We start from the raw sequence: 27,299 nt of genomic DNA, 5'->3' as shown, positions 1-27,299 counted from the left end.
AGCACTTGTACAAACACAGGAAAGGAGCCCCTCCTCTGAAGAGCTTGCTGTCTAAACAGAGGAGACAGACAAAGGGCTGAGACGCTGCACGAAGGTTTGCAAAACTCATCTGATATTCAGGGGGTTCTTTCCTCCAGCTGGTTTTTCCTTCTGATGAAAAGAGGATTTTAGTTTTCAGGAGACAAAGGAAAATGAAGGGAGGGACGTAAAAATGGCTGAGAACAGGGAGGTTAATGAGAAGAAATGAAGATATGAATAAATACATACAATTTTTATGTTTCCAAGAGGAAGGGGAGCATCTTTTCACCACATGTGCAGCAGATAAAACAAGAGTAATGGGTTCGTACTGCAGGAAAAACATTAGATATTACAGAAACAAGTTCTATGGACAAAGCGATAGGGAAACTCAGAGACAGGCTGCTGGGAAAGCCAGAGTGACACCAAGATTGGACGGCTACAAAAACACATTGAACATTTATTAGGCATGACCTAGATATAAGTGACTCTGATTGAAGCTGGAGGCTGAGCTCCATGCTCTTGCAATTCTCTCCCATTCTTCTGGTTCCAGGAGTGTCACCATTATCTCATAGTTTTGGGCTGGGATCGCTGCTCTTCCACGGTGGTTGGAGGTACAAAATGAGCAGGTTTAAACTCACTCAGAAATACAGTCAGAAGAAAAAAATGCCCCTCTACCCACATTCTCAATAAGTTTTGTAATGATAGCTAGCTGTCTGGGGAGGTATCTTGGGTCCTCAGTAAGAGGGATCACATATGCAACAAAACATGCCCAACAGAGGGGAAAACCCCCTCCCCCAGTCTTTTCAGCTTCACATAAAAAGCCAAGCAGTTGCCAAAGTCCAAGTTGAACTTCCTGGGAAATGCTAAAGATGCTACAAGTCCACCTTAGATCGTGCAGCCCACAAGCATGGAGAGACAGCTCTCCCAAGGGCTGGCAGGAAGAAGGAACAGCAGATGACAGCAGGGCCAGCAGGAGGAAAGCCATTGCTAATGCCCTGGAACAGACCTGTGACACATTAGGCAGGGCTGATGTCCTACACAATCCCCTCCATTTGTGAAAGAACACTTTCTACCTCTTCACTGACAAAGTGAGCACTTGAGATAACCAGAGCTGGGAACACTCAGAGTTTATGATGTGGGGGGAAAAAAAAATATAAATATGCTGAGCCTCCAAGTGTCTCCCTTGCCTGGTGAAGTAGCAGTGATATTTAACAGCAGGAGAGAGCCCATCTGCTAGCTCCTGTCTCTGCTTCCCCTGCACGAGATGATCTTTTCCTTTCCTCCAGGAAAAAGAAGTGTGATGCCTTATCCCTGATTCACATTCTAGATGATCCAAAAAAAACCCTGCTACCTCCCTCTGCTCTCCATTGTTGGAGGGGACAGACCACGTGACTCAGACAAAAATGTGAAGCAGTATCCACTTATCCACCACTCCCCACAATCACAAACAGGGGCAAATTTAAGTAAGATCCTACAGGGCATAGATGATGATGCACTGCTTGCATTTTGGGCTTGCAAAGTATAATGCCATGTTTCTGCACTGCTATTGACTTTCCCACAGGAGAGATACATCCTTCAGATATTCTTATCTGAAATACCTTTATTTTCCTGTAATGGTTTTTTTGAACACAGAGTATGTTCTCCCCTCCTTTCAAAACCTATTGAGAAAGAGACCATTATCCTGAGTGGGGAAAAGGGTCATACAAAGCCTCTTCTAGTCTTTAGTAGGAGTCTTCCCACAGTCAAGACCAGCTTTCTGCAGAAATAACAGAAGTTAAGAGCCCTCTATATCTGCTTTCAGCATCACAGATGCTATTGTTCAGAACAGCACTTGGAAGGAGTGAAGTGCTCCAGGAGCCCTTATCTTTATGACCTGCTTCTAGCAGAGAAAAGAGTTCATTATTGTTTTCTTAAAATATTATTATATTAAAACATAATAATATTGTTTCATTGCTTATATTGCAAGAACTCTGGTCTCACTCAGAGAGGTTTGGAATAATCCAACAAGAAACACCTAGAAAAAGGCAGTCAACATTTTACTGGATCTAGCTGAATTTCAGAATTGCAGAGCTCTGGTGGTTCAGCTGCTTCTGCAGACTGAAGGAAGTGGTCACAAAGACCATCCTGTCTCTAACAAACCCAGCTCTGCCCTCTCCATCACCTCCCCACCCCTACCAGAGTAATCAGCCTCAGCATTTAGGGAGAAAATGAAAAAACAAAACAAATCAAAACAACAACAACAAAAATCACCACACCAAACCAATAGACTAAAGCTTATAACCTGAAAACCTTAGTCTGAGCATTTTTTCTTCACTGGTTCATCTGCCTGCAGGGAATTCAGTCAGTTACATTGCTAGGCTAAAAAACCCTGAAGCTGTCCTTGAAATGAATGGCTCCATTCATTTAAGTGGGAGTGTGTTCTGGTTTTATTACCTGACCCCATATTTCTACCACAGAATCACAAGGCAACTAAGTAAAATAACCTGTTCTCAAATGTGGCTGCCTGCTTATGTCCTCTATTACATTAATTTCTGTTATTTTTCCAGGATTAATTCAGTGCACTTGGAAAGGATAACATCCCACACCTCCCCATGAAAACACCATTTTCAAATATCTTGTGAATGATTTAGTGCCACTCACTCCATCGAACTTCTGTCTCAGCAATTACAAAGAAAACAAAGGGAATTAATTAATACACAGAGAGGGGGGGGAAAAGTCTTCTAAATCAGCCATTAGCAAACTCCCTCAATGCACTGTCAGCCTTTCCATCATCTTCAATGGACTTTATATCAGATCCAAACCACAGTCATTTTATTTCTAATAAAATAGAGCTGTTAAATTGCAACCCCAAAAAACCCCAGAAGCATTCATACAGGTGAGGGTTGGTTTCCCTAACCTTTTCATCATCCTTTTACAAGGTTTTCAGGAGTGCATCTCTGGGAAGGCCCCTTCCCAAAACCGCTTTACAAGCAATTACCCCTCAGACAGGTTGATACCATGACTGCACCCACCTTTCCACCCTGCTGCTCAAGCACATCCCAGGTCAGGGCTCACCTGTGCCAGCTGCCCAGGATAGGGCTGGGGATGGGCACACAGGGTGCTCCCACTCATCATCCCCAGGGTGGCACCCCTGGATGTGCTGCCAGTCCCTCCACACACATGGAAATAACCACGCTCACAATTCTGACCTGATAGACAAATAGATCTTTATCATTACCGAGCTCTGTAACAGATAAATACACCTTATAGACTAAATCATTATCTAACTGCCTTTTTTTAAATGGAGCTGGGCAATTATTTTTAAACCCTGCTATGAGGAATAATAGCCAACTTCACAGGGCTGGCTGGGAATTGGCCATAACACTTGGGGAAAGTCCAGGCTGAAATGCTCTGTAGTTTAATGACATGTTACATAGGGAGAAAAATGTATTTGGAAGGAAATACCATTAAAAGAGGTAAGAAATAAAATGCTGTACTGTGAAATGCTTGTAAGAGGGGAAAAAATATCTGACTATTCCATTTTCAAAAGATTTCAGAGCTTGTCTGCCTGGTTTATGATGAGTAAACTACAGAAAAATACCCTGATTCTGGATTGAGCCAAAGGTGACCTTACAGGACCTTTTTTGTTCTGTGAGACAAACTAAGGAAGGTAAAACAGGTGCCATTGTTAAGAAAGGGATATTCAGCCCCAGGGTGATTATGATTCTTCAAGCTGTAGAATTGCAGTCAGAAAAATCTGCAGCAGCTTTAACTTCTATTAATAGTACAGAAGCATGTTCTGGCATTAAAATAATGAGGAATGCTAATTCCAGATCCCTTTTGATCCCATCTCTCTCTCTCTCTTTTTTTTTAAAATGACATATCTATTCTTTTAATTTTAATGTTTCAGATTAGTTGGGAGATAGTTATTCACAAATAGTTTCCAGTAAAACCTGTTTAATAACCCGTTTTCATTTAACATCCCCAAGCAACACAAAATTTCTAATTACTTACATCAGTGGTCACCTCTCAAAGATGACTGAGACCTCCCAGAAACAATCCCACTGCAAATGTGATTCCTGAGCTTGTAAGTCACAGACTGCTTATTCTATACATATGGTTTCTACAGAACCCATTTGGTGGCTATCAGCCATATAATGCTGGCATTTCCCAAGCACTCTTGTTAGATACCCATTTCCTGACTATCCTTAAAGGAGAATTTTGCAGCTGAAAAATAAAAATTCTTTAAAAATCCTAGCTGTGTAATTGATGCTTTTTTAAAAGGAGATAACAGATATTTTGCCTGCAAGCAAAAAGGTCACACAGATAGATACCACAGCACTAAGAGCTCTTTCAAATGAATTTAAAAGTCTTAATCAGCAATTCATGTATCAAGAGACCCATGAAACAAAACAGAGCTGTGATGCATTTCCAGTAGCTCCTGTAAAACATAGGCTTGAGACTCCACTGCAACCAGCACCCTATAAATGGACAGAAGAAAGAGGCTTCAGCCCCAAAAAGCTCATTCCATGTTAAGAAATACGTAACAGATATCATCAGTCCTTCTGATCTGCCCTATTGCTTGTCTTTACAGCATAGAAGAACACAGGTCCATGTGTGGGGTGTTTAGGTACTGCCAAAAAATGGGGAAAAAATAAAACTAAAAAAATAAGATTTTTCATTAAAAAAAATGAGTACACATTGAATGAGGAAGAGGTAGCAAAAAGAAAACAAATGCACCAGTAAATCTGGTTTCATTCATTTGGAGAAGCAGCCTCAGTAATCCAGCTACTAGCTACCAGCCTATTGTGATTTAACTGAAAAAACCATTAATTGTTAATGGGAATTCCTTTCCAGTGTTGCCTTTCCAAAGACAAAAGTGGAAGATGACAGGTAAACACCTGCCAGCCAAGGCAAGGAGGGAGCCTTGGTGTGGCTGCTCCCTCCTCATCGCTGCCTTATCAGAGCAGCAGCCAGAGCACAGCTCCTCTCCTCGGGCAGTTATCAGTGTTAATCTTGATCTGCCTGACAGTGACCACAAATAATGAATGCTTATGGAAGAGCATGTGTTCCCATGTCAAGTAAGGCATGTCTCGTTTTGTGACTCAGGCTAAGAGGTATTGATACAGCACACTGGTGTAAACATCGGCTCACAGCAGACAGGAAAATAACGACAAGGAATTTTGCTGCTGCAAGGAGCCCACAACACAAAGCTACTCAGTACAACAGAAGAGAATGACAGTGCTTGATAGCCACAGTGCTTTGGAGGTTGGTGTGGAGCTCTTCTGGAAGCAGCAAGGTAGGAAGTTCAATACAGCATCATGCAAACTATTCTTAAACGCTTCCCAAAAGGGCAAAAGGGCTTGAGGAGACCAGAGGGTCAAAAGAGCTAAAAAAATGCAGCATGAACAAAAGAAAAAGATTGCTGAAGGGGTGAGAAGGCAACAGAAAACATTGCTGACCAGATGCAGGCAAGAAGGAAATTCAGGGGCAAAGGTAAAAGAGGACAGGCTACATTGATTGTCCCCTCTTCACCATGTACGTGTCAGCATCCCTTGGGCAGACATGGGCAACCTCATGTTCATGAAAAACACAGAGAATACCCAGCTATGGTGAAGATACATCCAGCTCCAGATAGATACTGTGCAGTTTCTTAGTAGTTGCTTCCCTAGAGAGCCAAAAGACCTCTACTGTTTGGTTAAGCGAAGGTCTACTTATTTCCACCTAGAGATAAGGTGTACTCCTATCCATGAGCGTTAAGGGAGAGCCTGATGGAACTGGTTTCCAAGCTCTTTCAGCTTTCCTGGAAGAGACTCTGGGAGATGGCATGCAGTATTTATTAGAGAAAATTTCAAAAGTTTAACATGGAAGAGAAGATGGGAACAGTGGGAATAATCAATAGACCTAGACCACTGGTACATGTCAACTGAAGTCCCAACTCGTGGACTGAGGAGTCCAAGAGCTGCCAGAGACCAAAGCTGTGCTCAGCAAGGACCAGTCCTAAAACCAGCCCAACAGCCTCTAACAAAGAGTAGTTCAGTTCACTGTGAGTCTGTAAAACATTCATTGCCCAAGAACAGCAGTACCAGGTGTCTGCTCTCCAAACCCACCTGACGGCAGCACAAGGACTCCCCTGTGAGGCTCACAGACACCATCTCTGAGTGCCAGGCTGGCATCACAGAGGCACTCACTGAGCACACAGTCAGGCTCCCCAGACATATCTCAAATGACAAGCTGTGTGCAGTGTAAGACTGAAGCCTCTAAATGAAGATTAGTCATTGCAATTCTTTGTTAGCAGGTACTGTAAGTAAAATTGTGTTTCCAGTTTAGTGAAGCAAGTGCATAATGCTTTTAACTTACCCTCTGAAGTGCTGCCTCCTGTCAAAATCTCTTCACTAAGTCATGATAGCACACATCAGAAGCACTGCAGATGCAGACACTGCCTCATGGCAAAGGGTTGACATTTCTAGTGAGGGCCCACAGCCCTCTGCTGCTAGAACAGCAACATCCTGCCAGAAAAATCACTACAGCCTCTCTTTCAGAAAAAAATTCCTGAAGATAAGAATAAAGAGCAATTAAAAAGCATGTCCTCAGAGGTATACTGCAGCCAGAATAAAGGCAGAAAGAACATGGCAAACCACTTTTAAACCCAACTAAACCATACAGCCCTGAGAAGAAGGAAGAAGAAAATGACAGAGAGTAGAAGTGGAGGGGATTGGAACAGAACAAAACCTAAAAAAGCACACCTCTATCACCCACCCAGCAAGCACTGGGGCTTTTAGTGATCCCTGTACAGCCCCACCCAGCAGCTTTGCAGCTGAAGCACATCAAGCCATGTGTCTTGTAGTAATCACCTTCAGCTGCCACACAGCCCCTTGATACTCAGGTGCATAGAAATGTAATTAGAGTCAAGCCTGAGCACTGTGTGATATTGAACAAATACTGAAAAATAGCATAAATAGCTTTTTTTTTCAGTACTACCAGGCTAAACTTGCCTGCTAGCTTGCAAGTTATTTTTAACTAGGTAATTGAGGCTGTTACAGCATATGCTACCTTCAAAGAAGCTATTTGACTGTCTGCTGGCTAGATAAGCCAAAATACAACAAGTGACCAACTAACACCTCTTTCCTTTAGCTCTGCTCTCACAGCTCAAGTGACAACAGGAAAAATACCTGCCTTTATCATGGTATGTATATTCATGCATAAGTGGTAATAGCTCAAATGAGGCATACAGCTGCACACAGCACTCCCATAGATGTTATCACAGCTCGTTCCAAACCAGCTCTGAGACTGCTGGTAACAACTTAATACAAGTTAATCACCAAAGTTTTTATCCAGCTATTTCAGTGGGGTTTACAGCCACAGTGAACTCGATGTTGAAATATCTCTAATAAAGCTCATGAATATGTGTCTGAGGCACAGGCCCACCCCTTGGTTACACCAAAGTAACACGTCAGGAGCTGGTCTCCTCTATTCACCTCCACAGAAAATTAATGAAGGTCTCTCAATCTATCACAGCTCATTAGCAACCCAGGACACTGACAGCCCTATTATTTTATTTTTACCAAAACTGGCAGGGACAGTGTCACTTTGTTCCAGTTTCTGATGAGTCTGTATTTTCCCTCCCCTTTCCATATGCCAGTTGTTCTTCCAGGACAGATTTTGATCAAGCCCGAGTGTCATGGGTAACTGGTGTGCCTCTGAGTCCAGGCACACCAGCTTGGGCACTTTGCCACTGAAATGAAAGTACTATACTTCATAATTAATTTTTTTTTCTAGGGCTGAAGTATCAGCCCTGAAGAAGAGTTTGTGTGCCTACAGTTGTGACCATGGAATTGACTGTAGGAGCCAGTCCAACAGGACATCACCTTCAGTGCAAAATTTGTCTTTCTGACACTTGAGCGCTGTTAACCACCAATACCTGGTGTTCAAAAAGGGCCTTTCAGGAACAAATTCTCGTGCCTCTGGTAACGATCATTATCACCTGCACTATTAATCCCATTGATTTCTGGCTCTTGTATGTCACTGCCTGAAGTACTATTTTGGGAGGTAGCATTTTTATGACTAACAGCTTTCAAGCATTTTTGTAGTCTACTAGCAGAATCGAGTGCTATTCAGTGCAAGCAAAGACATCAAATTTGGTTCAGATGCCGATATTCGAGATATGTGGCACCATTCCCAGAGGTATTAGAAGAGATTCTCTGAAAAATAACATGAGAAATGGATCCTCTGTTTTCTTCCTCTTCTGGTTTCTGATCCACCATAAAGTACTGATGTGCTAGAAAGCACTTGAAGAGACAGAATAACCAGGTAATTTTTCCTTTGCCTGACAAAGAAATAAGGGTGTGAGAAGTACAAAAAGCTTACTGAACTACAGAGAGCTCTTGAATTAAAAAATAATAATAATTTTGTGCTTTAGCAATAGGACATGTTCTTCTGCTGCTTTTTTGTGTTCTTCACCTGCAGGACACTACCAAAACCAATCCATACCCATATGCACAAGGGCCAACTCACCTGCACAAACTGAAGCCTGAAAACCTGTAGACACTTACCTCTTTCCTTACTATTCTTCCCACACATGGAGAGCGCTTCAGTGAGCTTTTGCACATGACCTTAGAAAAGCTAGAATGTGAAAACCCAAGAAAAATTCCTCTGAGCATTACCCCTGACTACAGATATTGTTAGCATTTTTAATTCTATTGCTATAGAATACATATTAATAGCATTATGTAGATGCTTTAAACAATTTCAGTAAGCAAGACGTTGTTACAGAAGGTATCGGTGAGGTGGGGACAGGTACAGAGCAGAAAGCAGCATGGCATTTGTTAGCTGTGATGCAGAGTGGTGTGGACTTATAGGAACATCCTGATCAGCCTTCCAGGCTTAGGGACTGCCTCCCCTTGTGCAACTGCTGGCAAATTCTCCTTCCACATTAGCATATCAAAGCGTCCACCAACAACAAAATTAACAAAACATGAAGAATGAAGGAGACACGCTGAAAGTGAATTGAGAAGCCAGAAAATAAGCACACCTGCCAGGATTTCCACTTAGGTGCCCTTTCAGCTGAACATAAATTGTCCTGCAGAAGGCAAAATTGGGCCTGATTCTGCCTTATGGAGGTTTTGTAATTCCAGAGGTGACAGAGCAAGTCTGTAAATGAATATCCACCTGCACACAGAAAACTGAATGGTGTTGCAATTTTTAAGACTGCCTTCCACTCCCAGCCTGGGAGGGTATTGGTCATCCTCTGCACACTGCTCAGCTTATCTCAAACACAGCTTGTGAGGCAGGCTTGGAACAGTTTACATACATTAACCAACTTAATTCTGTAAGTGGGCACAATATCTTGGCTAACTAATAATTTAATTGCTACTTACAGTGGGTTTATTCTAACAGTGATGGGTATCAAAATTCTAGGAATGTCAAAATGATGCTTATAAAATTCTTTCAGATTTCCTGTGTCTTGATTTATTGAAACCTCACTGCTTTCCATCTAAGCTTAAGCTTATGTGATAAATTTTATCTCTCTGTGATATCAAAGCAAGAATTAGTGCTCTATTGGAGAATCTTCTATCATTTTAGCATCTTTCTAACCCTAAAGGCAAATAAATAACCTATTAATAAAGGTATCTTCAAGTTTGAAATTGAATTGTACACTATACATTTGTTTTCTCTCCATTTAATCCAAATGAAAACCCTGAAAGGCCTGTTCACCCCTTACAAAGGTTTACAAGAGGATGGAAAAAAATCTGCTGTATCAAAATAATTATATAAAACATTAGTCTCAGAAGAAAAGGCTGAGATCACAAAACCCATTCAGCTCTCAGATGTAATCTTTTTAATATGAGGCTAGATTAAACAATGTGAAGTGAAAGGGGTTAAGTATAAATCCATATAGATGTCCAAAGTATTTACAGTATGCATTAAATAAATCATTTCACGTGAAAGGACAGTTATTGTTACTGGAAAGGTTTCCTAATTCACTTTCAGATAAAAATAAGGAGGGTTGCATCTAGAAGCTTTGTACACTTTTCCCTCCTGACAGCTTTCAAGTGGCAGCATATTATTTGGTCGCTGCTACATACAGAGTGTCTTAATTAAAGGTTGTCTAAAAATACAGAACATTTTCACAACCACATCTGCCATTAACTCTTCTGACATTCTCATGGCATTAAGTACCAGAAAATTCTTCTCATACAGAGCAGTGTTCCTGTCCCTGTGCTCTGCCTCACAGCAGTACTCTCTGATTTCAGCAGTGTGTCACAGTCATACGCACCATCGCGGGGAGGTCAGCACAGCCCATCCTCCAGCAAAACCAAATGGCTGATCTCCCACCAGATCCAGGCTCCACTCTGAGCAAAGACAGATACCCCGTGCCCCACCTAAGACCTGGGACACTGAGCCTGACTGGCAGCTTTGGACCATATCCTAAAAAGAGGCAGCTTGTCTCTGCCTCAGACTGGGCTGTCATTGCCTCTGCTCACCATCCAGAGGCTTCGGCAGGATCCAGAACCCACCTTGGTCTGGCCAGGGTTTCCCTGCTAGCTTAGATGCTGCCCACAGCATGGGGTGGTGACCCAAAGCTGCTCCCAGCCAGCCCTGCCACCAACGTGTCCCTCAGCCACACACAAGGAGAAGAGCTGTGGCCGCATCCCAAGCCAGCTGGCTCGGAGGGTAGAAGGCATTGCGAGACCTCTCCGCCTCATGCTGAGGACAAAATTGATGCTGAAGAGCCCAGAGCAGAGGCAACCCAGGAGTTATGACATGGGGCTGGTGATTGTAGAGCCAGGTTAGTTATCCCGAGGAGACAATGAGGAATAAAATCACTGAGGTTATAGCGTAAGAGAAAAATCAAACCACTTTGCCTTTTTATGCAAAGGAATCATTCCACAGGCTGCACTTCAGAAATCTGGTTTTCTTCAGTTATGTCGTGTGTGTGCGTGGCAGAGGGTTGGATTCTCAGGTGTCTAATAATGCAACTGACCAAACTCTGCAGGATTTTCCCTAAAGGGAGCACTGATTCGTTTTCCCTCTGCTGGACTGCTTCTTCTTATGAAATCTGGAGGACTGCAATATCCTTCAGCCCTTCATCTCACAGTCAAATTTGATTCAAATCAGGGTTTCTCCATCAAGTTATATCACAGAGGAGAAGTCTTGGCACTGACCAGCAAAGTGGGAGCATATACTTCATTTCCTCAAAAAGTTTGGCTAAAGCAGGACTAGTTCAACTCATTTAGCATTGGGTACATTTAAACTAGAGGGAAATACATACTGCCCACAGAATTCCTCTCTCATTCTGACTACTTAGTCAAGCACTGTGGATTGGTACACATAAGCCATATTTGCAATTATCTGCAGTAAATACAGTTTATGGTTTAAGGAAAGGACCAACTCCCCAGTGAAATTAGGGAGTACTCTTCCAAGTGCTATGTCTGTCCCCCCATGCAATGCTGAGAAAATTACCTAGAGATTTTTTTAACTCAGAAAACATTTTACTTTCTCCAGACTCAGCTTTGTCTGGTGCCCAAGGACAGTGACTTTTTAGAGAACTGCTGCTCTCTAGCAAATGCTACACCCCTAAGACACACCCACCAGAACAGAGTTTAATATATTAAACATCATACAGGCAGTTTGTTGTTATTTAGAATCTTCTATTTTGTTGTTTTGGGGATGTATGTTTTTTTCCTAAAACCTAGAATGCTTAAGCCACTTGTATTGATTTTTTCAAAGGTTAAAATACCTCTAGTGGATGTGTCCTAATGGAGCATTCGAGCTCAAAGAACAAACTGTGTGACTCACCAGCTGTTAAGCAACCTTTAATGCACATGATTCTGAGAACTGCAAAGAATATAGCACTACAAAGTACCTCAGGTTCCCTGGGAAGAGCATGATAATAAAAGCTACATTCTCACATTATTCCATTAGACAGATATGTTGATTGGTGGGATATCGGGCGTCTTTGGGGAAAAGGTGTTCCCACATAAGTGGAACATCAAACTAGAAGATTCCTTTATAATTCTGAAGGGGTTTTGAGGTAATTTATTCTACTGTGAAAACTCACTGGAAAACTATTGTAAAGCTTACTTATGTTACAGACCTTCAAAAGCAAGACTGGGCTCCTCTCTGTGTTTGTACAGCACCTGGCACAAGACTGACCCAGCCCCCCTTAGCACCTTTCAAGCATATGTGCTAAAACTGACCTCTCCTGCCCTTATCATTCATTTTCTTCACTCACTGTCTCCTCCTGGGAGACAACATTCTAAATAGGAAAACAGAAATCAGCTTTGATTTTTATTGGCAATAATTCAGGACTTCAAGAAGTTGAATAATTCTGAACAGCTCAACTGGCAGAGAGTTAGCAACCCTCTGTGGAACTGCAACAGAGAAGGTGAAATTCACACAAAGGACACGTAAAATGCACTGTGGTATGATTTGTGATGTTAGGTGCTTAAAGACAGTGATGGTAGAGGGAGAATTTTCAATGGAAAGGAGGAGACTGGGATCAAAGCCATAAGGTGGGATAGTTCAGGCTGCTGAGTTTCAGCTTGGTGTGCTTTACTGCAAATGCTTCCTGAAGATGCTCGAGGTAAAAACTGCCTCAATAAATCGTTGGTTAAACCCCCGTTCAGAAATGGACACTTGGTGAAGCAAGTTTCAGTCAAGTTCTTCACCCCTTCCAAAGGACTGTTAGTGCTACAGTTCCAAGGGGCTGACACTGTGCTCCTTGTCCTTTGCAGACAGGTAGAACAGTGTAAGGAGGGGCATGTTATATCTGAGTTCATTATTTTAAAAAGCATAAGAGGAAGGGAGAAATGCCTATACCTCCACATCTCCTTGCTATTTTATTAATGTTTTTCAGCTGTTTTAAATTAAGATAAATGTCTGAAATACAATGGCATTATGTTTGAACTCCATTTGGTTCAATATAAGTAGATTTTAAACAGGAAACTGATGGTCCTTTTGAATGTGAAACTCTGTATTAGAACCAAATGTAGCTCTTTAATCTCATTTGGTACATATACTAAAGTCATTATTACTTTATGAAACCTTTTTAAAGATTTATATATTCCATTGACTTGGACTTATATGGCAACAGCTTTTTCTTTTAGGTTTAAAATTAAAACAGGAAAAAATCTTCAACATTCTCAGAACTGTTTTATTTCTTTCTTGGCACAGAAAGCTGTTAAATGAAGTCATTTTCTCCATTGTGCAGCAAAGCTACAGCTACTTGTATGTCAGTCAAGATATACTTTACCCAGAAAGCTCATAGCTGCTTTGTTACTGTAAAACTGAGGTTAGTCTCATTGTTCCAGTCACACAGTCACCAGATATAACCTCTGAAAGGGAAAAATAAAGTGCATACTATTGCTGTTAACCAGGTTCTCTTATTCGTGGTGGAAGTCTGGCAGTCACAGTGGCATTGAGTGAGGAGTAATGTGGCTGTCACAGCCCAAGCAGAGGGTCCAAATCCAGCCAGCCAGGGGTAGGTATTTCATCATATCTGAGAGAGGAAAAACTGTGCAAGAATTTTAATACATTCAGTGCCTGAAGTAGGTATTTGTAAAGGCTATGATTATTACATGAGAAGCAACAAGAATAAAGGAATTATCCTTCTGACCACTCAGAACCGTGTCCTGGTTTTCTAAGAATACCATAATGTCATAAATAAACTAAATAAACATTCCTAAAGGTATAAAGTAAATCAAACAAGAACACATCATAATAAAATCCAATGAAGAGAGAAAGCTCACAGGCATATTGTTTGAATACTTGTTTCTGAGTCAGTTAACTGATTGTCTGTGTTACTATTACTGGAGATTGCACAGACCTCAAGCAAGATCAGCTCACCGTCATGCTGGGTAACCCCTAAACAAAGAGAAGCCCTGCCTCAAAGGATGGATGACAGAAAGCACAGCCATCAGACCGAGAAGGAGCACTGCTCCCTCCATTTGACCAAACCAGAAAGGCAGACACGGAGGCTTTAACGGACCTGCCTAAAATTACAGATGATGGTTGTAGCAGATCTGGGACCAGAAAACAGCTCTGCCACAGCCCAGTTAATGCCTGGCCCAGAAATCACACTTTTACTGGCTTTTCACTTTTATTTTTCTCATGTGACTACATACAGCTTAAATTGTTCCATGGCCAAGTGGACTCCCGGGTCAGTCAGCTTATCTGGGAAGAACAGGAAAAGTGGCAAAAGCTGAACCATCTGGAGAGTTCCTCTGCCAGCAACCAGGTTTGGCACAGAAAAAGTATAATGGGGTCAGGCTCTTTCCTGGCACCATTCACAGTTAATTGAGGGATTTTGAAGGAAAGGTGGTTTCTAGAGAGCCAGTGTGGGCAGCAAGGGTGGAAAACTCCCAGTAGGGAAACCCGAGCAAGAAGGTTTGCACAGATGCCAGTGCTGATCCACTCCAGTGGGAGGAGGGGTATGCATTCTCCAGAGAGGGAAAGGGAAAGTTACATTTATCACAAAGAAAATGAAAACACAACTGAATCAATTCCAATCTCTTACTTGGGTGACTTCCTTCCATTTCAAAGAGGGCAGAAAATGAGGTTTAAACATCAGTTCAAAAGCTCATCTCTAGATTAATAGGCAAGCCTAATATGCTCTCACAGAATTATTTTCATCCAGTATGGCTGAAAACTTCACTGATGTCATGTAGACTCCCAGGACAGTCAGAACAGCTCCACTGGAGCAAGACACTCCTCAGCAGACAGGTGGAAGGAGCTGGCTTCTATATACAGCTCAGTTATTGTCACCAATGGTTACTGTATTGTTCTGGGTGAAAAAGACAACTTGGAAGTCAACACCACCCTGTACTGAGAAAACACATGGCTGAGATGTCCTCTATCAATGCCTTGCCCAGCAGTTGTTTCTTGTGACATGAAGAAGATGAAAGAGAAGGTAGTCACCAAGAGTCCTCTCCAGCCCTCAGCTAACCAAAAGACTGATACCTCCAAGCAGGAGCCTCCTTGGCCGCAATTTCCCCTTTTCTTTATAGATTTGAACAAGAGTAGCCATGTGACAAACACACACCTTCCTTGGAGAAACTGTTAATGAGAAATTTCTCTTGCAGCCACTGCTTTTTTTTTTTTTTTGGGGGGGGGGAAGCCCCAAACCTCATGTTAAATAACTTTTAATGCAGTCACATATGGAACCATTTGACCAAAGCTGCAGCAACAGAAGCCTCTTCACTTACTCCTATCAGTAATAAGCATAAACAACATGAAAAGTACCTCAGGTGCAATTCCAGAGCAGCCTCTTTCCCCGTGGCCTCCACCAGCCTGCTGTGCAGCAGTGGGTGATCACAGATCCTGACTGACCGAGCACTGAGGGGAGAAACCACACAGAAATGTGGCATCAAGGCCACACTCAAGGGGGTTACAAAACTGCACCAGTATTTCTAACTTCTCTATTTGTTCCAAATTGTCTTTCATGTAGAAAGGAGACCTAGCCCTCCTTACACAAATATTAAAATTGGGGAAAACCACTGGAAATCAATGCTCTGCTTCTTTAGCAGTGATGTTTCCTTATTCCACATAACATGGATTACCCTTTTCTGATGACCAAATTTAAGTGGACCCATTTATTATAAGGAAATTAGCCTCTCTAACCCTTTGCTACTTCACAATTGAACCCACTTAAAGACAGTTCTTGATTAAACACCACTTATCCATCATCTTTACTTTTAATGACTTTTCATTTTTGAGAGAATGAACAGTAACGTGCTGGGCTCAGTGATCACACATGGGATATCCATTCCCTCAGCTCTGGGCTTCTTTTGGAGCCAGAGGATGCAGGGAGGAGGCACAGAGGTGAGACAGAGCTGGGTGGAGAAAGCCTTTAATGCCCATTTGGAAATCAGCAGAGATTTTAACAGCTGGCTCCAGGGAATGCAACTATCTTTAACAAAAATCCTGCCATTTCAGGGGATCTCATTCTTGTCTAGCTTGTACTGGAAACAGGTATCTTTTCAGAATTATAACTTGCATACACTTACCTAGAAAAAACATCAACCCCAAACCAACTGCTTCTCCACAATTCATGTACAAGTGCAATCTGGGGCTCTCCACACATAGCCACAACCAGTCCTCATCCCACACTGCACCTGCCAGGCTGCCCCTCAACATGCTGAGCTCAGACTGGGGTTGCCCAAGCCCCTGATTAGGTCCAGGAAAACTGAACCTCAGGGAGCTCTGCTGGTGACCTAAAGAGAAGCTAAATCTGCTTTTATGGCATTACACAATGTTGTGACCACTAGATGGAAAGCACTGGGTCAATCAAATTCACTTTGCATACTTCTTTTAACATTTTTAATGGGGTGACTCTGCACTGAAGACTTTACACCAGATCAGCTGCTAACCTTGCCTGGCTCACTGTCAGCTGTCCTCCCACAGCAGGCATAAAGCTAATCTGAAAACATAAAGCTGCATCAACTTTGCATCATTCATCCTGGCTAATTTGACAGAAGTGTGATTGCGCCGTGCGTCTTGATTCAGATCATATTTATATCACCAGGTGATAACCTGCATCATGAGCAGCCCCTCATTAATGATCACAACACCTGTGAAAACATACCATGTCCCAGTGCTGTGTTGCATATGTTCTCTTCAAATTCTAAGGAATTGCCTGGAGTTTAATCAAATTTTATGCTAAAAAAAAAAAAAAAGAAAGCAAATTAAATTTACAACATGGAAAGTGCCATCTAAAGCACCAATTGATCTGACAGGGATTTTCCCCTTCATTTCCAATAACCACGTAGCTTTTAGAGAGCAGTGCTAGTGGTCCTCAGTGCAGCCATAACACTGCAAATTCTCCAAAAAAGGCTCTTTACTTGACACTTGGCTCTTCCCTCTGTGTTGCTTTTCCAGTATATCTTCACTTTCCCCCATTTTGCTCTGCCTGTTACATTTGTGCTTCTAAATAAGGCCCCCCCTTTCCCATTTGCATGCAGAAAGGTGTCTTCAGACTGGTTTGTACCAGTAGGTTTTCCTTCAAAATTAAACTATTTGAATTTAGGAGGTTTAGCAGCACCTGCCTAGATAGGTACCAGCAGATTATCTCAGTGATTGCAAATGCTCATTTCTCAGAAACAAAACACATCTCCCTGTGTGACTGGAACATCTGGATTCAAAAGTTTTGTTTCACTCAGTTCTCTTCCCCAACCTCCGCTTCTCACTTTGTGCCTGCAAGTGTTCCACACAGTCAGGTAGCTGCTTGTCAGGCCTGCAAATGGAAAAGTTCTGCTATATTTTTGTGAGTCAGTAAGGAAAAAAAGAAGGGCATGGAGTCTTCAATCTTAGCCTGTTTTAACCAGAAAATCAGAAAAGATAATCCAGAAAGATAATTTGTACAGATAAATGGGTCAAAAACACTGGTTTCCAGGGGTGAATCCAGCACCTACACCATGGTTTCCCATCCTGATACAGGAGAACAAAAAGAGCGAGGCAAGATGAAAAAAACATGACTGATCATTCCTAAGTCCAGGCATATACCTAAAGATAGTGAAGAGGAAATGAATAAATAACTAAGCTTTTAATCAGTGCATCAGTGCAGGAGAGACCTGACAGGGTCTAATGCAAAAAGGAGCTGCTGTGAGACAGGTTGGTTTCTGCTCCAGAACTAAAAAATCCAGTAACATGTTGAAATGAAAATCTGCATCCCCCAGCAAGCCCAAAGCCAGACTCTTAACTGCCTGAAAGATTGGAGCAAGAGCTGGGGAAAAGAGATAATAAAGAATGTAAATAGTAGTGTATCACACTGAAGAGAGACTGAAGAGAATCTGGAGGAGTTTCTTCAAAGGGCGCAAATTCCCTTTCTCTTCCAGCTCATGGTATTATACACAGATAACCTGAATAGCCCTCACAGCAGGAAAAGCGTGTTTCTGACGGAGACAACACATATTCCCAAATTATCAGCCACACAGAACAAACACACCTGCTCTGTGAAGCCTCACGTGTGTGAGCGCACAGGCAACAAAACCTTTCCTTGCTGTCAGTCAGCAAGTGTACATGGCAGAAAAAGCCTAGATCCTCTGAGGTCAGAAAGAAGGCACGTGCTGGCTCAGATAGCTTGGCATGACTTCTCATACTCTGAGTGTTTCAATGCATCAGGGCAAATCCTCACCATCTCTCTGCACAATTCATCTGCTGCAGCTTGTCTGTACATGATTGTGACCGGTGAGGCAAAAGGTAGGAGAGAGGCTGGATAAAACACCATGCAGGACTTTTCTGCATGCCTCTCTGCTAAACAAGTGTTACCTGTGAAAACACACAAAAACAAATTTAAAAATTGCAATTATTATCTGATAGTAATCCAACATGACAGTAGGTCTAAAAGTCAATATATGGAATCCACTGGTAAATATTATTGAAAACTACACCAGTCAAGTTACACAACTTTTCAATTAGCCAGCATGCAAGACATGCTTATCTTGCACAAACTATAGTGCAGTTTCCCAGACACAGAAGAGCATCCCTGATACAGAGTGGCTGTTGGCATGCACCACGTGTTGTTGACACCAGGAAAGCAATCCTGGAGTGATGGGTACGTCTCCTAATACAATGCCATGTAGCTATTCAGCTCCTGGAATTCAGTTTTATGTGATTCAATCAGCCCTAACACAAAGAAGTAGTAACACATTAAGCAAAGTTCTGAGAGCCTAACAAATCAAAATGCTGTTTCACTGCAGGCTCTGTCAGCCCAACTGTGGCATGTTTCTTACTGAATCTATTTCTCTGCCCTGGTACAGAGAAATTATTGATAAATGCTAGGGATAAACCACAGTGCTAATTTCACAGCGTCTAACATAACGAGATGCTTCATATTTCTATTGTGCTCTCCAATCCAGAATTTTAAGCATGTTTTAGTGGCAGTCAGCTTATCTCCACAGCACCCTAATACAGCAAGCCAAGACTAATTCCCTATTTAATAGCTAAATCAAGCTCCCCAAGGATTATTTTTAGTCTCAGTTACCCCATCAGTTCATTAAAATGGTTTGAGCTGCTCCAGGAATGGCTGACCCATCCATCAGAAGTGGACATCAGAGTGCCCTTCACCACACTGAAAGAACACCATATATTTCAGTGTTTCTGACTGCTTTGCACTATTGAAATAAAAGATATTTTTGTTGTAAGAGCTGTTCCATCAAAAATCCTATTGCAGCCATGGCACTAAACTAGTCAGATTCAGCTTTCATTTACAGCAGCGTTGGGATAGGGATAGTTTCTATCACTCATGTGAATTTGCTCTGCTTTCAGAGACTCCCCCTCTGAGGAATCTGACCAAACAGGTCTGATTTTCTCTCAAATACACTGATTCCAGATACTTTGCAATTATAGTGATGTCACCAGTGTTAACTGTGATTTACGCTTGCCTAATGTAATCAAAATTAGATGCAGTCCACTTATAAGGAGAGAAGAAAAATATAACACTAAAATACAAGGAGCCAACTCTGCTCTTGCAAATCACTGGTCTCACAAAGCTCCATTTCCCACTGAAAACATAATTACTGTGCATTTGCAGGTGTTAACTAGAAGATTCACTCATTTTTGTGATTTGCCATTATTTTACTGCCACTACATCCATTATTACCTTAGACTCAGATGTCAAGTCTTTCTGAACCTACTGGCTAGTTTTCTGTGAGAGATAATGAATTCTTATTTATTGTTTATGCAATTTTAGCAACTACACTACTATTCCAATCCCCAATGGAACTACCTTCCAAAACCAACACAGGGCTCTCATGATTATTGGGCTTTGATGTTTACAGAAAATTAGAGCAGAATTTACAGAATTACAAAATAATTACAGAATTATACAGAAAATAGTAAACCAATATCAGCTACATATTCCTGCACAGCAATACAGCAATCACCTCTCAAATAATTCCCTCCATTTCTGGAGTGCTCCAGACTCTGAATCATGCAAAACCATCCAGTTCAGCAAGAGGAGAGGTGATGGGGGGGCAGAGGAGATCACAGAGGGTATCTTTTCTCTGGGTTAATCCTATAGCTGCAGGAATCCCAGCAAGTGTAGGGAAAGAACAGCTTGTGATCAGCAAGACACAGGCTTCCTGCAAACACACCGTGACATGAACCAAACCCTCTGATCAGAGCAGAGGGTGGGTTTCACTGCTTCACAGGGCTGGGAGATGCCCCTAAAGGATTTTACCACGGATGAGACACGCACAGCAGTACCACAGCCATGCCTACAGGGTGCTGGGGGGACTGAGCCGGACTGTGGGGAGCTGCTCTGCAGTGAGCACTCAGCTCCTTCCTCCACAGGCACAGTGCAGCTGCTCTGGTGGCAGTGGAGTGGAGCGGGGACAGCTGTGTCCCCTTGGAGCAGAGATAGTGAGCAACAGAGCTGGAACTTGCCAGGCCAAGGACTGAGCTCACCGGTGTGGCTCTGACCCTAATGCTGACACAGAGCTCATCCCAAAGTCCTGCAGCGCTGGGAGACAGCAGGAACTGGTGGTTCCCATGGAAGAGTTTCCAAGTTTCTACAGGCTGAGCAAAGTCTTTTTCCTTCACCCCTGCTTCTGGGTGATCCAGGCTGGAAATTAAAAACCAAGAACACTAAGAAGCCACAATGACACCTGAAGCTTTATGGGCTCACACAAGTTCCGGGAAAATCAGCAGAACCAAGCCCAAGTATGGATATGTTTTTTCATATGAAAAGCAGTTAGATTCACTGATGCTGTTGTTAATTTAGTGGGGGAAGGACTAAATCAGTGTGGCTCACTCAGTCTGAAGAGATAGTTGTGCTGTTACTGTAATTAGCAGCTGCCTTGAAGAAGAATTGATAACAGTCAGCCAACATAAACCACCGGCAGATGAGAACTGGCCTTGGCAGTTTGGTCTGGAACTGGAACCTTTTACTTCTGGGAGAAAAAGAGAACAAAGGACATTTTGGTGGTGTCATATTTTTTTCCTCTCTACATAGAAAAGTCATACCCAGCATCTTAAAACCAAATTTTACCAGCTTAGTCTTTAATATATGCTAGCTTTTGTTGATACTTTAAAAGAGGAAAAACTTTTTAAAGGGCAATAATGCATGAAGGGAGATGCGTGCAAAGAAAGATGATCTTAAACAATACTAAAAATAAATGTAGCTTAAAAAGATCCCTTAAAAACAGCTGTTGACGTTAGAGATTCAATTAAAATGTAATTAGTTATACATCCTCCTTTGAAATGAACAAGCATATTACAGCCTTCATCTACAATGAATTGCCTTTTACATTCATACCTCTTTTTTGCCTGTAAAAAAAGGCAGATTTTTACAGGAAGCATTGTAAAGATAGGGTAGTTCTACCAAAAATTTTTGCAGTCAAAGACAACATAAAAAGATTTTTTTAACCTACCGATACAAAGCCACATTCATTATGCTTGCAGTGTTCATAAGATACCTCACAAGTGTTCTTAAATGCACAAAACAGAAGAAAAGAGAGAGATAAATTGATAAGGGATGGTTCTTGCCATAAATTAGGATTCTGAAACAAGTCAATAAAGGCTAAATCAATCTGACTCATTAATTGTCATTTACCTGAAAGAGAAATGCACCATAAACTGCTCACCCTGCATGGATTTGTACAGGCAACAGGCAACCAACAGCTTTCCCTGGGGCCAATGGTTTATGGAAGCACCATTGACCTGGTTTTCTATGGAAACTACACGGATGTTTTCAATTCCAGTGTGGAACTGCAGCCTCAGTCGTAGCCATCAAACTCCACATTAGACATTCATGCAGCATCAGGCGTCCTGTAGCTGCCAAGGGCCACACAATGAGACATTGTCTGACCCAAAAGTCATGTAATTAGGCTGATGGGAACAACACCAGCGGATGGTACATTGAGCATATCCTAATTTTGGATAGGCCATTCTTTGGCTGCCTGACTACCAGTTAGCTGGGGAAGAAGTAAAGCCTGCTATTATCAACAGACAACTTTGCTGCTAAGCCAGAGCGATGATGAAAGGCATGTTTGGCTTGAAAATCGCCATTGGGGAAAGGAAGGACAGCCATAGAGCAGAGATGTTCCCGGAGACAAATAGGAGACCCCACTTTTAAATACTTTTTATTTTTGCAGAGTGGGTGACCCTACCTTCTAGAAGCCACCTCTGCAGCTAAAGCTACAGCATGTTGCTGCACTGGCTTGGTGAAAGCCCAGCACTCATTATAACATCTAATACCAAGTTCTTCAGAGGCAGCAGCTGGCAGGATGAACACAGAGCTTGTGTCGGGGGGAGAAGTGTGAAATTCCTCTCATTAGCAGCACTGCACGTTGGTGCACAGACTCTCTCCTTAAAAGAGTGACCTCCTGCACAGCCAAGAAAGAGCTTTCCAAGAACCATGTGACTCCAAAGATTGAGGACATGTTCTGCCGGAGTGGGTTTTTAATTTAAATTACTCATAGAAAGTTACATTTTTGTGGCCTGAAAACATCTTCATCTGTGTCAGACGCAAAGCAGTTTCATAATTGCACGCGATTGACTTTTTTTTTAAAGAAATGACATAAGGAGAAAGAAATATGAATGCTTGTGAAACTTTAAACCTCCCTGTCTGCATTTGTGCAACAGTTGCAAATAATTCCAGAAAATATCTTATGACTTCTATTTCCAACTAAAGGTGGATCAAGTCATTTAGTAATGTGACTGGTCTCTGGAAAGCAATATAGACAGCAACTACATTCACCTTTTTTGTCAGCTCTGTACTCAAAACTACAAAAAGTTAGGTACAGACAAATTCCACTGTTTCCAGCTATTCTTGCCATTTTTAAACACGTGGCCTAAGATTTGCACAGTTGTAGGCATATCATTGTGCAAACAGCATCCCAGCCATGAGGAATAAGAATGGATCTTATTATCCGTATAAATTATGAACAATTTCACAACATCAATTCCCTCCCGATGCCTCATGACGTAAGACATTGCTTCTCCCCTCCTTCTTCATGTTCAGTAACATCCAGCCAATGCACAGGGATTACTAGAGCCGTGCTGTTCGCTCCTTCATAACACTAACATTTTAACCTCCATTTAAAAAGGGCATCACATTTAAAGTGTTAGTAATGTTACACCAGAGGAAGCAAGAAAATTGCAACCTGAAGTTGCCTTTCTGTATCTGCAACAAAGTCTGCAAAGACAATACGTGTAACACTAGGATCACATATTTCTTCTAAGTCAAGCCCACATGCCCTGTAAGAGCCACAGGAGGAAGGGAGATTCTTACACTTGCTGAAAAAGATGATTCAAATAACATGTAAAAACAGAAATCTGAAAAAAACACCCAGAGATTTCAAATATAATCCAGTGTTTGTTTGCTCTAAACCAGTATGATTCCACATGGTGGTACTGTGAACTGATTAATTAGAAAGTATCAGTAATCATATTTTGTACTTACATTAGGACTTCCACCTCAGGATACTTCAATAATGTCAATTAATTAATCTTCACAATACTGGCTGTAAGTAGGTGTCATTAGTTCATTCACAGATGGAAATCCTGAAGCATATAAAAGGTGAAATTAATTAGCCGAGATGATACAATGACTCAGTAACAGAACTAAAGATCCTGAAAAACACTCCTTTTTCTAACTCTTAAAAAGGGGGTGATTTACTTGCCCTTTGCAGTTAAGTCGTGGAAATAATTTCCAAATGTGTAACAGAAACTTTCGTGACTCTTACAAAGCCACTATTTATAGGTCATGCTCTCATTGAAATTTTCTTTTGATTAAAATAGCTTCTACTGTTTAGTACACCCATCAAAATATAAAGAACATCAAAATGAAATAAAACTGCCACTAGATCTATAATGAACTGGAGCATCGCCACTGTTGTCTCAGATCTAAATTAAAGCTCTTTTGTAGAGGGTAAAAGTGAATAAAACATATAGACAAAGGACAAAATAGGAGACTACAGACTATTCACCCATTCATGGCCATCACATTTACAAGGCAACTGCCATTCATACTAATACAAAGTGGGCCACACAATTCTACCAGGTATGAAAGGCAGAAGAGCCCTTGTACGTAAGAGGAAAAAACACTTTACTGTATTTTATCTCCATCACAAGTGGAAAACCAGTAACGAGGAACATCAAAAATCTCTTTTTGTTCTCCATTTAAAACTAACAAAGCACTTCCCTTGGTGCAATCTTATCAAAGGCTATAAATTTCTCGAGACAGCTAATCAATCACATTTGTTGTGGCAAAGGCACAAGATGCATTTAGTATGAAAGTATTTAACTGACTGATTTTCTTACTCAATGATCGTCTTGCCAGTGGAGATCTATAAGTTGTTACAAAAGATATGGCGAAAAAATTCCCTGCCAAAAAGAACCAGCAAACCCACATTAGGGAGAAATACTATCTGTGTGCCTTGGATAAGTTTCTATATGCAAACAAACCTTATTTGGCAGAGTTTAATTTATGGGGAGAACTAAATCCTGATCAAGGGGGGCTTCTGCTATTGGTTTCATGGAGCGCCAAACTCAGAAAAATGCAGCCCAGGGCAGATACTGGTGGTTTCTGTAGCCACAGACCCAGCTGATATTCTTTAAGGCCAAAAATTCAACGTCACATGATAGATGCTATTTACAAAGACTGCACAAATCTTAAAAGATCAGGGCTACGTGGTGCTCACAATATTGTCCATTTATGCATGTATATACCTGGGGCACAGTCAGAGTTTCACATGCTACATATGTATAGATAACATTAAAGAATAATCCAGATACCAAATGCTTAAATGTTTTTGGTACTGCTTCATCACTATATAAGCACATCGTGATACAACCTAATTCACTAAAATTAAAACCGAATAAGCTTTTTACTTTTTAATCAAGTTTAGAAATTAGATGAGATGTAATTATTTTACATATCCAACTGTGAAAGCTTCATTAAAATCCTTAATATTAAGTAATACAATAAAAGTTTTTGTAGTATTACAGCAAGTTGCTGTTAACATTAATGCACTGAAAAGAAAAAGACTTTCTAATTTTTTATTTTTCTGGAGGACTTTGTGCAGTCAACTGCATACAAAAGTACATACTGAATATATGGTCACACCTATGTATATATCTATATATTTTTCTGAGTACAAAGCAAGAGAACAGAGTAGTTATGAGTGTCTTTCCACATCACTCACCATTGGATAGAGTGTGTATTCACCTGCAAACTTGGGCCCTTTGGCATTTGCCAGGTAGACTATCATAAACAGGTAAACTAGAAATGCAAATGATTATACAGATTGAAGCATCTCTTAACTACTTTAAACAGTCTTTGTTCTCTAATTAAATCATCTCTACTTGAGAGACAACTCGAGTTACAGGAAACACAAATAAGCAGAGCCAGGGTAAATAATTCCTTTTTACTATTTCTAGATCAATTAAATGCAATACTCACCAGTGTGCTCTTTCAGCAGCAGAATCCACATTCACTTCAATGACAGCAAAGCATCATTTCAACTTCCAAAATGGCAAGACAAGGAGAATGGAGAAAAAAAGATGGGTGAGGGGGTTGGCAGAAAGGAGCGAGAAATATCAAACAAAAAGCAATTTAATTTAAATACCTTATTGTACTAGATTCTTGCTACTAAATTTAAAGTTTGCTTTTAACTCTCATTTCAATGGATTTGCAGGAAAAAAATTCTAAAGAGTAAATTTAGATTAAATTGATCGTTATAATTTATTTTATTAAAATAATATAGCTGAAAGACCTTTCTTCAAGTAAAGGGTTCTGGCTTTGATGTCTGATTGTTATGCAAATTCTGTGGAGTAAAAGATACGGACAGAGGAATAATTAAGCTCAGGACTTTGTATATAATAATTCTTACAAATGTAAATGTACACTGCTTTGAGATAATGATGTGTACACGCACTGGGAGCCATACAAGTACCTTAGCAAAGACAGGAAACCCCACAAATACTCACCAATGCCTCCAAGCAGGCGTCTGGGACGGCAGGGCCAGGCTGCTGACACGCGCCGGGGGCACCCACACCCCCAGCAGCCCCAGAGGAGCCTCTCGTGCTGGAGACCCCCAGGAACAGTTCTCAGCACCAACACACAAACATTTGAAAAACAAAGTGAGCTTTGTTCTGGAAGATAAACATTGACCATATACATCTATATATTTCAAAGCACTCAATTAGAAACTGAACTTTGCCCCTTTCTCAGGCTTTGAAATATTCCGGCCCCAAACACAGGCCTTTATTCTCCTTTGGCGTGGGCATCACTCTCCCTCTCCTGCTCCCACACACCATATGGCCCCCGACCCTGGGACAAATTCTGCACTGATTTATGGCCTCTGCGGTACAAGAGACTGACCTGTGGCATAAATCTGGGGGGCAGCACACTTGGGCAGCCTGCAGGTTCTTCCCCACACTGTCCCTGCTCCCATGTGCTCGTTTCTGCCAGCCAAGGATGAGGGATTTACACCCTACCACTGGGAGCAGATCTGGGTTCAGGCCACATCACTACAACTCAGCAAGCAATAAGACCAAATGCAATGGACACCACGAGTGCCAGGACAACCTGAAATGTCCTCCAACAGAGAAGGGGGAATGCACTTGCCCTGTCGGCAGCTGGAGGCTCTGGGCAGTTGAGGTGCCTCAGGTGGGTGAGTGGTGCTGAGCCCACTGGCTCTGCCACCCCCACAGGGCATGCAAGCTTGGAAGGCAGGGCAAAAGGCACTCACTGCATCACTGGATGCCAAAGCAAGAGTAATCCAGATTGGTCCCTCTGTAGACAAAATAATTCACAAAGAGGAACGAACACAATCAGTTTTTAAGGCACTACAGCCCATCGTCCCATCTCGAGACGACACACACATAGAGCATGCGAAGGGAGCGAAGCAGCGTAGAGAGGCTGAAAAGGCACTCAAGAGCCATGGACCAGGAGGGGAATGCCTTTGTTTCAGCCACAGTTTAGTAGAGAAAACAACTCCTGCAAGACAACTGTGGATGAGGAGGCCAGTTGCATTCACTGACAGACTCAGCGGGCCAGGCTGGGGCATTCACTGAGCTGCTGCACAGGGGTTGCTCTCCAGAGGCACATTGGCTGCTCACAGTCATCCATAACACTGCTGCAAACACCATGGAGACATACAGGATTGTACGGTATGGGGGGGGGGGGAGGAAAGGAGGACAATTTAGTTTTCACTTTTTGTTCATCTTACTTACCTTTCAATTTCACTAAACTTGAAAATCAAGCCAAGTGATGACCAAATTCACCTTTTTATTTATAGCCGCTTTCACAACTTTTCCCAGAAAACAGCACAGGATGTTTACAATGAAATGAGAAA

At 41.7% G+C, this 27,299-nt stretch overlaps 1 long non-coding RNA gene across 1 annotated transcript; it reads right to left on the bottom strand.

Annotated features, from left to right (window-relative positions):
• Nucleotides 1-13,132: 13,132 nt before the first annotated feature.
• Nucleotides 13,133-23,495, bottom strand: LOC135420936 (uncharacterized). The gene is made up of 2 exons (XR_010433783.1): nt 23,402-23,495; nt 13,133-18,264 (listed from the first exon to the last, which is right to left on the bottom strand). It is a non-coding gene; the product is annotated as an uncharacterized LOC135420936 (long non-coding RNA).
• Between the last annotated feature and the right edge of the window lie 3,804 nt (nt 23,496-27,299).

This window comes from Pseudopipra pipra, chromosome 12 (genome assembly GCF_036250125.1).
Source record: "Pseudopipra pipra isolate bDixPip1 chromosome 12, bDixPip1.hap1, whole genome shotgun sequence".
NCBI classification, from domain to species: Eukaryota; Metazoa; Chordata; class Aves; order Passeriformes; family Pipridae; genus Pseudopipra; species Pseudopipra pipra.
Note: the sequence above shows the minus strand (reverse complement) of the source record. Positions and strands in the feature narration are given on the sequence as shown.